General features: G+C 37.2%; 1 protein-coding gene across 3 annotated transcripts in view; it reads right to left on the bottom strand.

The window, feature by feature from the left end:
* The window catches only part of LOC121997703 (sporulation-specific protein 15-like), a 178,008-nt gene that overhangs the window by 92,331 nt on the left and 69,638 nt on the right, over nt 1-16,039 (bottom strand). The window lies entirely within an intron of this gene.

Below are 16,039 nucleotides of genomic sequence, written 5' to 3'. Positions count from 1 at the left end.
GACCAAACTCATCTTCTCTTTGCCGTTGCACAATGAAACCGTAGAGAACGCTCCAACGAAAATCAGAATGGTGTCCTCGAGCTCAAGGCAAACTCAGATTCACCTGAATTAGCCCACTAATCTTCAGCAAGTTCAGAATGTTGATATTATTCTCTGTCGCGCCTGCTAGGTTCACTGGCGCTGGAATCGCGAGGCTGGAAGGAAGCTAAGAATGATGAAGTGCTATCAGAAGTGGTCCAGAATCACCGGAGGAACGCCGTCGATGATCTCGTAAAGGAATGGCAGCTCAAACCAGAGGAACACTGTAACGACCCCACCCTCCTCACTACTAGTCTGCGAGGGTGGGACGTTACTTGACTATTAACTTATCTTAACTAATGTTGCTCACATGTAAATATCAGTACTTAAAACTTTCAAAAACTCAAGAGATACAATTATTAGCAGCTGCAAACATATAAGACTCATCTACACATACTACTCAAGCATATGTTCACAACTAAAACTATACATCAATCTGAACATGCTAAAAATATATATATTAATCTGAACATGCATGCAACAATAATACAACTCAAATAATGGAACTAATGGCATAGCAATTAAAAGGAAGAGCTCTAAAACATAAAATATTCAATAAGCAAATCCAGCAACATGAAAGAATAGTTCCAACATTCTGAATACAAAATCTTAATGAATTTCTAAACTAAGTCTCAAGGCTTCCATAGTCCAAACATCACACATCCATCCGCACCTCCTTGTCGCCTTCCTTCGCTATAGCTTTTCCTTTCCTTTATCTGCAGTAAGAGGAAATGCAACTATAAGCAAAATGCTTAGTAAGCGCTACCTAACTCACAAAACTCGAATATGCATGTGAACATACTGAAATGCTAAATATGTAAAGCTGCTCATCTAATAGCAAATAACAGCAAGAAAATTCTAAATAACATGCTAGCATAAAAGAAACTAAACTTGCTGAATTTTAAACTTATGTGAATCTTATTTCACTTGTTTAAAATTTATACTTTTATACTTCAAAATAATAATCTCTTGGGCCCATGCTTAGTACCATTGCGCGCTCCCTAATAGCAACTGGGGTAGCGAGCCACCAGTCCTACGAGGGTAAAGACCTTGGTCTTACCAGGGCCGAGACCTCGGAACCGGTCACCTGGATTTGTTTAACGACAACCTCGAAAGTCGGGTACTAGCCTCTTCAAGTAAAATACTCGTTACTTGTTAATACTTCTACTAATTGAATGCCTTGTACACAACTGAAATGTTTCAAATAGATTCTAACACTGGAATGCTTAAACAAAAAATCTGCATACAAAGCTTAACAAAAAAATCTGCATACAAAGCTTAACAAAAATCTGCATACAAGCTTAACAAAAATCTGCATACTAGCTTAACACAAAAATCTGCATACTAGCTTAACAAAAATCTGTACCATCTCATGTTCAATGCCTAACAGCAAAAATATCCGGATTGCACATCAAACCCCAAAGGGAGCCGCTCGTGCCCCTTTCCCAGCACAATCGAATTCCACAGAACACTTCAAGAGGAGCTACTTTTACCCTTTTCATTGCACCATACCAAGTTATGCTTGCTGGAATGTTTTTAAAATAAAACCTATGTAAAACTTGTTCACAACTTATGCTTTTATAGAGTAAAGGAAATATTTGAGCATGCTACCGCAGAAAATACAAAGGAGGAATAAATTCTCATAACTACTCTTAATCCTCTAGCAAATCTCAATTCTGCACAGCGTTCCGAAAGCAAAGAAAGAGAATAAAATCCCTAGCAAACCCAATTCTTATAGCAACAGATCCTAGAGTTTTCCATGTAGCAACACAATTCTTCAAGCATGTTACAACGGAGATAAAAGGAGGAATCAAATCTCGGAACTAGTCTTACCGCAGGTGAGAGCACTTACATTGTTCTTGGACTTACAACCGAACAAGAAGGCTCCTAGGGCTTCGGCAAAACTCAAGATCTCGACAATTTCTTCACATCCACTTGTTCTCCTCGCCAAGGTGATCACGATGGTAGAGAAACCTCTCGGATTTGATCCTTGGCTGGCCGCCGGAGCCAAACCCTAGCTTCCTCTTCGTTTCCACCCAAGCTGGTCGCCGTCGCATGCGAGAGGGAGAAAATAAAAGGCTTAGGGCACGGGAGATATTACCTAAGTTCCTCTCTTATCTCCCTTTAATACCCAAATATTTCTGTTATCTACTACTACTTAAATTATTTTTGCCCTTTCTTTGATCAGCACGGCCCTGCTGGGTTCCTGGTCAGCCGAATCAACTTAAAGCTTTGCTTAACCGGAGGTCTCCAGTTCAAACCTTGGCTCAACCTCTTTATTTTTTTGCAACTTGTTTCTTTTGGTAAAAATACCAAACGAACTCCGAAAATTGCATAAAAATACTGTAAAAAATCCTAAAAATCTCTAGAATATTTCTAAAGCATTTATAAATATTTATAGGTACTTTTAGAACTCCAAATAATGAAATTTGGGGTGTTACAAACACCGCTAGCCTGAGGAAGAAGACGTGATTCGTAGCTACAGTGCTCAGCTCACGAAATCCATTCATATATCCACTCATAGCTTATCATTGGCGACCGGACTCATCCGATCTAGGTCACAGAAACCCAAGCAGAGATTAGACCGTTGAATTTAAACCGTCAAATGTCACATCGATATCCTATCATGTCAAGCGTGTGGCAGTAGCGGACATGACACGTGTTGGTGCAGCAGGACCGACAAGAGGGGAGGGGTAAATTGCCTGTAAAATAATAACTACCCTCCTCGTACTTTCAACTCAAAAATTAGCAATAATAAAATAACATAAAAGAAGGAAAAGGAACTCAACAATTGACTTGATTACAACCAAGAAGGTTGTTAATCCAAGGTGGTTGAACGACGCACTAAAAGTCTCCTTCTCTGAAGACGGAGAAGCCTTTTACACACTTAGAGAGCTCAAGAGTTGCTAGGAATTGATTATAGAGTTGAATGAATAATTCTTAGTGTTGGTTAGTCCTAGGAAGATCGTACCGGTTCCACTCTATAAAAATTTTGTACAAATGTCGAACCTTTCCTAAATAACCTATTATGTTCTTTAGAAGTTAAATTAGGAATCACAGACGAAACTTAACAACATTGATTTCAAATTTAACTTATCTGTTCTTAATGGTTTAGATTTGAATCGCAAGCGGAACTTAACACTATTGATTCAAATCCACCTACGTTATAAATTCCATTAAATATTAATTTCCAAAATTAGCTTCCAGGTTAAACATGGTGAGGCACAAGGCCTTCTTGGATATGGGAGCAACCACCACTTCCTAGATAAAGCCTTTTAAGGAAAGCTAAAATTTAATTTCCTTATATAACTCTAGGTTTAACCAAAAAGAACAATCGAATCACAAATTCGAAAAACAAAGAAAAACACAAACACGAATTACTAATTCAAAAAACTGGATCTAATGCCTCTTGTGTTTGGAATTCATACAAAGAAAAATAACTAACATGATGCGGAAAATAATTGTTAATTATACCTTTTCTTTGCAAGCTAATGACCTCGAGATCTTCTGTCGTATTCCTCGCCTCGCCTTGGACGTCGTGAGGGCGACAGTCCTCCAAGATGAACACCACCCAAAGCTTTCTTCTCATTCTTCTAATATTTGGCCACCACCAACTAAGAGCAAAAGAGAGCAATGGGAAAGGGAGAAGGGAGAGGGTCGGCCACACCAAGAGGATCACCAAGCAAAAGAAAAAGAGTTGTTTTTCATGAGGGCTCCTCACCCCTTCTTTTATATTACTTGCCCAAGACAAATAAGGGAAAAATTAAAATCTTCCTCTAGTTTTCCTTTTCCCTTTTATTTTTCCTTTTTCTTTCCTCTTGATTGAATCAATCACCAAATCAATGATTGACTTGATTTAATCTTGGCCGACCCCTTGCTTGGGCACTAAGCAAGGGTGGCCGGCCACTTATAGGAAGAAATAAATTTTTTTTAAAAAAAAATTTTACAAGAAGAAATCCTCTTATAAAATTTTACAAGTTCTCTTTCCTAAAGTGGATGTTAAAAAGGAAAGTTTTAAAAATTAAAACCATGTTTTAAAATTTAAAACTTTTCTTCAAAAATTTCCTTTTTTAACACGAATAGAAAATTTTAGTTTTTAAAACTTCTCTTCCTTTTTTCTAAAACCATGAGGATGGTTAAAAAAGGAAAGTTTTAAAACTTTTAAAACTCTCTATTGAACCATGTGGCCTAATTCAAATACGGAAAGTTTTTTTTAAAAAAATTTAAAATCTCTCTTATAACACTTATAGTTTTCTACAAAGAGAATATTTTAAAAATTTAAAACACCCCTCCTATTTGATTTATTATGGTCGGCCTCTACTTGCTTGGTCACCAAGCAAGAGGACCGACACTCTTAAGGAGATGGCGCCGGCCATTGCTTGGTCACCAAGCAATGGGCCGACCTCCTTTCTTGGACACCAAGAAGAGTGATTTATAAGGCACAAATGAGGCTACGGCAGGGACTTAGAGGAGAAATTGGTTTTGGCCTTCCGATGAGCTTGAGTATCCCGTGTTCGCCCTGAATACACAACTCAAGTTCATCAACAATAACTCATTCCACTAGAGAGTTATTGTTGCACTACCGCACCAATCCCAAATTACAATATGGCCTCCTTCTTACCATGAGTGTGTTAGTCTCCCTGTGTTTAAGATAACGAATGTCTACTAATTAAGTAAGTTACTGACAACTCACTTAATTAATATCTAGCTCCAAGAGTAGTACCACTCAACCTCATTGTCATGTCGGACTAAGTCCACCTGCAGGGTTTAACACGACAATCCTTATGAGCTCCTCTTGGGGACATTCTCAACCTAGATTACTCGAACACAGTTTCCTTCAATAATCAACAACACACACTATAAGTAATATCATTTCCCAATTTATCAGATATATTGATTTATCAAGCTAAATCTCACCCTTTGATAAGTTAAAAAAATAAATACTAAATATATATGCTTGTTATTATATTAGGATTAAGAGTACACACTTCCATAATAACTAAGGTCTACTTCTTTTATTAAATCAGTATAAAAAAGAACATACCTAAAATGGTCCTACTCAATACATTTAGAGTGTACTAGTATAATTTATTAGTCAAGATAAACTAATACCTAATTACACTACGACTATACCAATGGTTTGTTCCTTTCCATCTTAGTCGTGAGCAACTGTTTATAATTTATAAAGAGCTGATAACATGATCTTCTGTGTATGACAACACACACCATGTTATCTACTTTATAAATTAATTGAATAACTATATTTAACAAATAAATATAGACATTTGACCAATGTGATTCTTTTATTTCAAAAATAAATGTTTACAAAAGCTAAGCTTTTAGTATACACTCTAACACTTAGCTCCAGGGGCATTTATATAGCTCCTGGAAATTCTATCTCGAGTCTTGAAGGCGCCTCCAATGAGGTTGAGGGTGCCTCCAAGAGGATATGTGGATAAAACTTTATCTGATTACAAACGGCAAGATTGACCAAGTCGAAGGTGTTGGTTAGTCCTAGGAAAACGTACCGGCTCCACTGTACAAAATTTTTTTGTACAAGTGTCGAACCTTTCCTTAAATAACCTATTGTGTTCTTTAGAAGTTAAATTAAGAATCGCAGACGGAACTTAACATCATTGATTCCAAATTTAACTTATCTGTTTTTAATGGTTTAGATTTGAATCGCAAGCGGAACTTAACACTATTGATTCAAATCTATCTAAGTTATTAATTCCATAAATATTAATTTCCAAAATTGGCTTTCAGGACTGCATGGCGAGGCACATGACCTTCTTGGATATGGAAGCAACCACCACCGCCTAGACAAAGCCTTTTAAGGAAAGCTAATATTTATTTCCTTAAATAACTCTAGGTTAACCAAAAAGAACAATCGAATCACAAATTCGAAAAAGAAGAAAACACAAACTCGAAAAACTATTTCGAAAAACTAGATCTAATTGCCTCTTGTATTTAGATTTCTTACAAAGAAAATAACTAGTATGATGCGGAAGAAAATTACTAGTTATACCTTCTCTTTGTAAGCTAATGACCTCGAGATCTTCTGTCGTATTCCTCGCCTCGCCTTGGACGTCGTGTGGGCGACGATCCTCCAAGATGAACACCACCCAAAAGAGTCCTTCCTCTTCCTCTAGAATTCGGCCACCACCACCACCAAGGAGAAGAGAGCAAAGGGAAAGGAAGAAGGGAGAGGGTCGGGCACCAAGGGATCTCCAAGGAAAAGAATAAGAGTTGTGTTTTATGAAGCCCCCTCACCCCTTCTTTTATATTACTTGCCCAAGGCAAATAAGGAAAAACTTTTTACAAAAAATAAAATCATCCAAGAGTTTTTCCTTTTCCCTTTTAATTTTTCCTTTTCTTTCCTCTTGATTGAATCAATCACCAAATTTAATTTTGTGATGATTTTAATTAAATTAATATGGCCAGCCACTTGCTTGGGCACCAAGCAAGGTGGCCGGCCACCTCATCAAGGGGAAAAAGGAATTTTATTTTTATAAATTTTACAAGAAAATCTCTCATAAAATTTTACAAACTCTCTTTCCTAAAGTAGGAGTTAAAAAAGGAAAGTACTAAAAATTAAAACCATGTTTTAAAATTTAAAACTTCTCTTACAAAATTTTCCTTTTTTAACATGATGATAGAAAATTTTAATTTTAAAACTTATCTTCCTTTTTTTTTCTTAAACCATGAGGATGGTTTAAAAAGGAAAGTTTTAAAACTTTTAAAACTCTCTATTAAAACATGTGGCCTAATTCAAATAAGGAAAATTTTAAAAATTAAAATCTCTCTTTTAAAACTTATAGTTTTCTACAAAGAGAAGATTTTGAAAATTCAAAACACCCCACCTATTTGAATCAATCTTGGTTGGCCCCTACAAGCTTAGTCACCAAGCAATAGGGTCGGCCCCTATAAGAGGATGTGGCCGACCATTGCTTGGTCACCAAGTAATGGTCCGGCCCCCTTCTTGGACACCAAGAAGAGCCTTACATTTGGATGGACTTGAGGCTATAATGAGGCTACGACAGGGACCTAGAGGAGAAATTAGTTTTGGCCTTCCACACAACTCAAGTTCATCGATAATAACTCATTCCACTAGAGAGTTATTACCGCACTACCGCACCAATCCTAAATTACATTATGGGCTCCTTCTTATCATGAGTGTGTTAGTCTCCCTGTGTTTAAGATTACGAATGCTCACTAATTAAGTAAGTTACTGACAACTCACTTAATTAATATCTAGCTCCAAGAGTAGTACCACTCAACTTTATTGTCATGTCGGACTAGGTCCACCTACAGGGTTTAACATGGCAATCCTTATGAGCTCCTCTTGGGGGCATTCTCAACCTAGATGACTAGGACACAGATTCCTTCTATAATCAACAACACACACTATAAGTAATATCATTTCCCAACTTATCGGGCATATTGATTTATCGAGCTAAACTTCACCCTTTGATAAGTCAAAGAAATAAATATTAAATATATGTGCTTGTTATTATATTTGGATTAAGAGCACACACTTCCATAATAACTAATGTTTAGTTCTTTTACTAAGTCAGTACAAAAAAAACTTACCTAAATGGTCCTACTCAATACACTTAAAGTGTATCAGTGTAATTTATTAGTTAAGATAAACTAATACTTAATTATACTACGACTATTCTGATGGTTTGTTCCTTTCCATCTTAGTCGTGAGCAACTGTTTATAATTTATAGAGAACTGACAACATGATCTTCTGAGTGTGACACTACACTCCATGTTGTCTACTATATAAATTAATTGAACAATTACATTTAACAAATAAATGCTCATATTGACCAATGTGATTCTTTTATTTCAAAAATAAATGTTTACAAAAGCTAGGCTTTTAGTATACACTCCAACAATCTCCCACTTATACTAAAAGACTAAGCTGTCATATCTGTTGCCTTACATCTGATTCCCATCCCTTCCACATGCCGATCAAAAGCTTTCGCCAGAAGGGCCTTTGTGAAAGGAACTGCTAGGTTATCTTCTGATGCAATCTTAGCGACGACAACTTCTCGTCGCTTGACGATGTCTCGTATCAGGTGGTACTTGCGCTCTATATGTTTACTTGCCTTATGAGCTCGTGGTTCCTTCGAGTTTGCAACTGCACCGCTATTATCAAAATAAATTGTGATGATCTTTGGCAAATGAGGAATCATATCCAAGTCCATTAGAAAGTTCCTGAGCCATACATCTTCTTTGGCTGCCTCAGAGGCTGCAACATACTCAGCTTCCATGGTTGAGTCCGAGACGCATTTCTGCTTAACACTCCTCCATACAATAGCTCCACCTCCTAGAGTAAACACATAGCCTGATGTTGACTTACTATTGTCCCTATCTGATTGGAAGTCCGAATCTGTGTAACCCACAGGGAGCAAATCATCTGTTTGGTCAACTATCATATAATCTCTAGTCCTTCTCAGGTACTTTAATATATGCTTTACCGCAGTCCAATGTCCTTGTCCAGGGTTACTCTGATATCTTCTAAACATGCCTATGGTAAAACAGATATCAGGTCTCGTACACAGCATTACATACATAAGGCTTCCTACAGCCGAGGCATAAGGAACTGCCTTCATGTCCTCTATCTCCTTTGATGTCTTTGGAGACATCTCTTTAGATAAAGCTACTCCATGCCTAAAAGGTAAGAAACCTTTCTTGGAGTTTTGTATGCTAAAACGAGCAAGGATTGTATCTATATATAAAGCTTGGGATAGGCACAACATTCTCTTCTTACGATCCCTTATAACTTTGATCCCAAGAATGTATGCACATTCTCCTAAGTCATTCATATCAAATTGTTTGGATAACCATACCCTTACGTCCGATAATACCTTGACATTGTTGTCAATTAACAAAATATCATCTATGTATAGTACAAGAAATACTACCACATTTCCGTTACACTTCTTGTATACACAAGACTCATCCGGACACTGAATAAATCCATATGACTGGATTACTTCATTAAACCGGATGTTCCAAGATCTTGAAGCTTGCTTCAGTCCATAAATGGACCGATTGAGCTTACACACTAGATGCTCTTTGCCCTTTTCAATGAACCCTTCTGGTTGCTTCATATGGATGTTTTCTTCAAGACTTCTGTTAAGGAAAGCTGTCTTGACATCCATTTGCCAAATCTCATAATCCATATGAGCGGCAATAGATAAGAGTATCCGGATAGATTTAAGCATAGCTACCGGCGAAAAAGTCTCCTCATAATCGATTCCCTCTTTCTGAGTATACCCTTTTGCAACAAGCCTTGCTTTGAAGGTTTCTACCTTCCCATCTATCCCTCTTTTCCTTTTGTAGATCCACTTTCATCCAATGGTTTTTATACCATCAGGTGGTTCTACAAGCTCCCAGACCTTATTAGAATACATAGATTCTATTTCGGAATTCATTGCCTTTTGCCAAGATACTGCATTTATATCTTGGAGTGCTTCATCATATGTACGGGGATCAGGTTCATGTTTACCTGGGATCAAGTCCGAGGACTCTCCCAAAACATGAATCTCTCAGGTTGCCTCACAACCCTCCCACTATGACGAGGCACTGTCTCTGGCTGTGTATCATGTGTGACTCGTGTTGCAGTTTCTTGTGGTACTTCATCTTGTACTGTTGGTACTAAAGTAGACGTGTCCTCTCTAATTTCTTCTAGAACTATTTCACTCATGGGCTTATGGTTCATTACATAATCTTCTTCTAAAAATCGAGTATTGGTGCTAACAATGATCTTCTGATTTTTAGGATTATAAAACAAACCACCTTTCATTCCCTTAGGATATCCCACAAACAGACAAATTTCTGTACGTGATTCCAACTTGTCAGTATCTCCTTTCAGCACATGTGCTGGACTACCCCATATCCGGATATGATTCAGACTAGGCTTACGCCCATTCCATAATTCCATGGGAGTAGAAGGAACTGTTTCAGAAGGTACCATAGTCAAAATGTACACTGCTATTTCTAAAGCATATCCCCAAAACGAATTCGGTAATTCTGAATAATTCATCATTGATCTAACCATTTTCATAAGAGTTCTATTCCTTCGTTCTGCCACACCATTCTGCTGGGGTGTACCAGGTGCAGACAATTGGGATTGAATCCCGACTTTTGATAAGTAATTCCTAAACTCTCCAAAGAGGTATTCGCCATCACGGTCAGACCGTAGTGTCTTGATATTTTTACCAAGATATTTCTCCACATCAGCCCTATATTCTTTGAATTTTGTTAAAGCATTCAGACTTGCGGCACATCAGGTAAATGTATCTGTATCATGAATAATCGTCTATAAAGGAGACAAAGTATTCATAACCACCTCTTGCCTGGATAGACATAGGACCACACAAATCATAATGAACTAGTTCTAACACATCTTTGGCTCTATACCCCTTGGCCTTAAAAGGTCTCTTGGTCATTTTACCTTCCAAGCAGGATTCATATGTTGGAAAGTTTTCCAACTCTAATGAACTCAAGAGTCCATCGGCTACAAGCCTTTGAATCATACTTAAGTTAATATGACCAAGCCTTAGATGCCAAAGATATGTTTGGTTCATTTTCGAAGGTTCTTTTCTCTTATTAGAGTTAGAAGATGTGTTATTAATTTTCATATTTTGCTTTGTGGGAGAAATTGGATTTAAAGTATATAAATTGCCTACCAATGCACCTGAACAGATAATCATTTTATTTCTCTTTATAACCACATTGTTACTAAAAGAAACTGAATATCCATCCAAATACAGTTTAGAAACTAAAATTAAATTCTTTCTAAAACTGGGTACATAAAGACAATTTCTTAAAATCAAATTTCTATTCCTATCAAAAGATAAGTAGACGTCTCCCACTGCAACAGCCACCACCTTAGTAGCATTGCCCATGTAGACGATTATCTCTCCTTCAATTAGTCGTCGGGTTTCCTAGAACCCCCGCAAAGAATTACAGATATGATCAGTGGCTCCCGTATCTACACACCAGGTGCTGGTAGATAACACCGCTAAACATGTTTCAACTACTAGAGCATGAGATATACCTTTATTGTTCTGATTCCTACGAGGACTGCCCGCCATCCAATGTCCTGACTGCTTGCAGATGAAGCACTTGCCATTCGGCTTCTTCATTCCAGTTTTTTGTCCAGTACCCTGAGGTTTATTCACCTTCTTTGCTGAAAAGACCTGTTTCTTCTTCTTCTTGCCTTTTGACTTAGAAGTAGAACCATTTTCAGCATAGTGAATCTGAGAACTTTGGCGAAAAATACCTTCTGTTGTCTGTAGTTTTGTCAGAAGCTCCGCCAACGTATACTCTCTTTTGTTCATGTTATAGTTCAGGCGGAACTGCTCAAAACTTCTAGGTAGTGTTTGGAGAATTATATCGACCTGGGTTTCCCCATCGATTTCTCCTCCAAGAACTTATATTTCGTTCAGATATGCTATCATTTTGAGGATATGATCCTTTACGGGTGTCCCCTCAGACATGGTGGCTGTCATTAGCTTTCTCATTGCCTCTTGTCTAGCAGTCCGACTTTGGTGCCCAAAGAGTTCTTTGATATTGTTCATTATATCATAAGCTGTTGGTAAATCTTGATGCTGATGTTGTAATACATTTGACATTGATGCCAAAATGTAACACCGCGCTATCTCATCAGCTTTTACCCATTTCTTATGATACTCAATCTTCTCTGGGGTAGAGTCACCGTCAAGTGCATCAGGACAAGGCTCAGTTAGTACAAACTTATAGCTTTCAGCAGTAAGAACAATGTCCAGGTTTCTTTTCCAATCAATATAATTGGGACCAGTAAGTTTGTTCTCTTTCAGTATAATGGCCAGTGGGTTGAAAGTCATCCTAAGAATCACAAAAATAAACTTTGGTCAAGACTCTAAATTTAGAATAATATTGATTCCTCAAACAATACTATTTTAAATTAACCAACACCTCAAATCACCGTGAATATTGCATGCCACGTTAGTGTGGACGTACACAAATTCAACATTTGTAAGAGGAGGGTGTGCCCCATTAATTTTATTATCTTTTCATCCTAACTTTATGACAAATAGAATTAATAGTTGGTTTCACTTTGGTCACACAAAAATAATAGCAGTGACTCCGTTGGGGAGGATACTATTGAATGTGTCTAAGTGTATACCATTACTTGATACTAAGTCCATTAAATAGGATTGCGCCCCTTCAGTTAGAGAAGATCACACACTCTTAAATAATTTCCTATAACCATCCATAAAAGGAAGTTTGATCTAGTGATCCGCAACAAACCCGTCCGTTGTGGAGGGAGACACTCAGGGCCAACACGCAAGCTTATTGCATCTCTTACAAACCAGTAATGGAGACCATGAGATTTATTAGAATCCCTCTCCCACTTAGTTATTTAAAATGAGGATTTTAACCTATGCTAGCATACATCACATGCATACACACACATCACAGTAAATAAAAGCAATAAATACGGAAATCATTTTCTAACTATTATGGCCTTTTTCTGTTATTATCCTTCATGCGCTCCAACCCTAGCTGCTGCCATCTTTAGCCACCGTCATCGGGCCGAGTCGTCGCATCCATCTTGCTTCTTATTCCGCTGCGCCTCTGGTGCTCCAAAAGTACCATGCCTCGCAAGAATCCGATCCGCGACAAAAATAGAATTTTACATATATCGATCCTATATTCCACGAGGGAATGTACATGTATTCTAGATTGAACAAAAAATAAAATTCTAAAAATAATACAACTCCTACTGTATTTTATACATACAATCATGCACACAAATAATGCACTTGACATGTCCAAGGGTCCAATCACACACAATATCAATAAGTCATAATAGTTGGAGCCTGCAACCAAAGAGTTAGCACATCCTACTACTATCCTGCCTAAATTATGTATGACATGTGTATAACTTATTTGAATTCTAAAAATACACAGAGGCAAACCCTAGTTCTGATACCAATTGTTGGTTAGTCCTAGGAAAACGTACCGGTTCCACTATACAAAAAAAATTTGTACAAGTGTCGAACCTTTCTTTAAATAACCTATTGTGTTCTTTAGAAGTTAAATTAAGAATCGCAGACGGAACTTAACATCATTGATTCCAAATTTAACTTATCTGTTCTTAATGGTTTAGATTTGAATCGCAAGCGGAACTTAACACTATTGATTCAAATCTACCTAAGTTATTAATTCCATAAATATTAATTTCCAAAATTGGCTTCCAGAACTGCATGGCGAGGGCATGGCCTTCTTGGATATGGGAGCAACCACCACCGCCTAGACAAAGCCTTTTAAGGAAAGCTAATATTTATTTCCTTAAATAACTCTAGGTTAACCAAAAAGAACAATCGAATCACAAATTCGAAAAGAAGAAAATACAAACTCAAAAAACTATTTCGTAAAACTAGATCTAATTGCCTCTTGTATTTAGATTTCTTACAAAGAAAATAACTAGTATGATGCGGAAGAAAATTACTAGTTATACCTTCTCTTTGTAAGCTAATGACCTCGAGATCTTCTGTCGTATTCCTCGCCTCGCCTTGGACGTCGTGTGGGCGACGATCCTCCAAGATGAACACCACCCAAAAGAGTCCTTCCTCTTCCTCTAGAATTCGGCCACCACCACCACCAAGGAGAAGAGAGCAAAGGGAAAGGAAGAAGGGAGAGGGTCGGCCACCAAGGGATCTCCAAGGAAAAGAATAAGAGTTGTGTTTTATGAAGCCCCCTCACCCCTTCTTTTATATTACTTGCCCAAGGCAAATAAGGAAAAACTTTTTACAAAAAATAAAATCATCCAAGAGTTTTTCCTTTTCCCTTTTAATTTTTCCTTTTCTTTCCTCTTGATTGAATCAATCACCAAATTTAATTTTGTGATGATTTTAATTAAATTAATATGGCCAGCCACTTGCTTGGGCACCAAGCAAGGTGGTCGACCACCTCATCAAGGGGAAAAAGGAATTTTATTTTTATAAATTTTACAAGAAAATCTCTCATAAAATTTTACAAGCTCTCTTTCCTAAAGTAGGAGTTAAAAAAGGAAAGCACTAAAAATTACAAAAATGTTTTAAAATTTAAAACTTCTCTTACAAAATTTTCCTTTTTTAACATGATGATAGAAAATTTTAATTTTAAAACTTATCTTCCTTTTTTTTTTCTTAAACCATGAGGTTGGTTAAAAAAGGAAAGTTTTAAAACTTTTAAAACTCTCTATTAAAACATGTGGCATAATTCAAATAAGGAAAATTTTAAAAATTAAAATCTCTCTTTTAAAACTTATAGTTTTCTACAAAGAGAAGATTTTAAAAATTCAAAACACCCCTCCTATTTGAATTAATCTTGGTCGGCCCCTACAAGCTTGGTCACCAAGCAATAGGGTCGACCCCTATAAGAGGATGTGGCCGGCCATTGCTTGGTCACCAAGCAATGGTCCGGCCCCCTTCTTGGACACCAAGAAGAGCCTTACATTTGGATGGACTTGAGGCTATAATGAGGCTACGACAGGGACCTAGAGGAGAAATTGGTTTTGGCCTTCCGATGAGCTTGAGTATCCTGTGTTCGCCCCGAACACACAACTCAAGTTCATCAATAATAACTCATTCCACTAGAGAGTTATTACCGCACTACCGCACCAATCCCAAATTACATTTTGAGCTCCTTCTTATCATGAGTGTGTTAGTCTCCCTGTGTTTAATATTATGAATGTCCACTAATTAAGTAAGTTACTGACAACTCACTTAATTAATATCTAGCTCCAAGAGTAGTACCACTCAACTTCATTGTCATGTCGGACTATGTCCACCTGCAGGGTTTAACATGGTAATCCTTATGAGCTCCTCTTGGGGGCATTCTCAACCTAGATGACTAGGACACTGATTCCTTCTATAATCAACAACACACACTATAAGTAATATCATTTCCCAACTTATCGACCATATTGATTTATCGAGTTAAACCTCACCCTTTGATAAGTCAAAGAAATAAATATTAAATATATGTGTTTGTTATTATATTATGATTAAGAGCACACACTTCCATAATAACTAAGGTTTAGTTCTTTTACTAAGTCAGTACAAAAAGAACTTACCTAAATGGTCCTACTCAATACACTTAAAGTGTATCAGTGTAATTTATTAGTTAAGATAAACTAATACTTAATTATACTCTGACTATTTTGATGGTTTGTTCCTTTCCATCTTAGTCGTGAGCAACTGTTTATAATTTATAGAGAACCAACATGTAATGCTCGAAAATTCTCAAAACTATTTTAGAAATATTATATGATTTTTCTGGAATTTTAGAATATTTTTATGGAATTTTTAGACTAGCGGAAGTAGCAAAAATAAATAGGACCGTAAAATAGCCTACGCGGGAATTGAACCCGAGATCTATTGGGTCCTGTGACTTATGGTGAACCATAGTAACCAAGTGAACCCAGCAGGGCCATGCTGAAAGGAAAGGAAAATCAATTTTATTTAAATTAGAGTTGGGGGAATTAATCCCTTAATATAAATAGGAATTAATAAGTGGGGAGATAGGATTTTAATCGGCAACTTCTCTATTCCTCACCCTAGCCACGCCGCAACCCTCCCTTCTCCTCTCCTTCTCTCGGCGCCAACAACAAGAACAAGTAAGGGTTCCGTTCCAAGGGTTCCAAGGGAAAATTCCGACGACGACTTCGACACGTGGACGCTCCCCTCCGCGAGAGGAACGCTTAGACGCTAGAAGATCGTCGAAAGGATCGTCTCCTCCAGAAATCTAACGATTAGAATCGTAAGAAAATTCGAACAGGAGGTAAGAAACCCCTCACCTGCAGTATAAGTAGCTTTTCGTAAGATAGAATGTTTTTAAATTAGCTATATGTAGATTTTTCGACGCATAGGGTGTATTTAACCCTCCTCACAGATTTAGGGATTTAGTTGA

Source organism: Zingiber officinale, chromosome 6A (genome assembly GCF_018446385.1).
Source record: "Zingiber officinale cultivar Zhangliang chromosome 6A, Zo_v1.1, whole genome shotgun sequence".
Lineage (NCBI taxonomy): Eukaryota > Viridiplantae > Streptophyta > Magnoliopsida > Zingiberales > Zingiberaceae > Zingiber > Zingiber officinale.
This window is presented reverse-complemented; position numbering and strand designations above follow the sequence as displayed.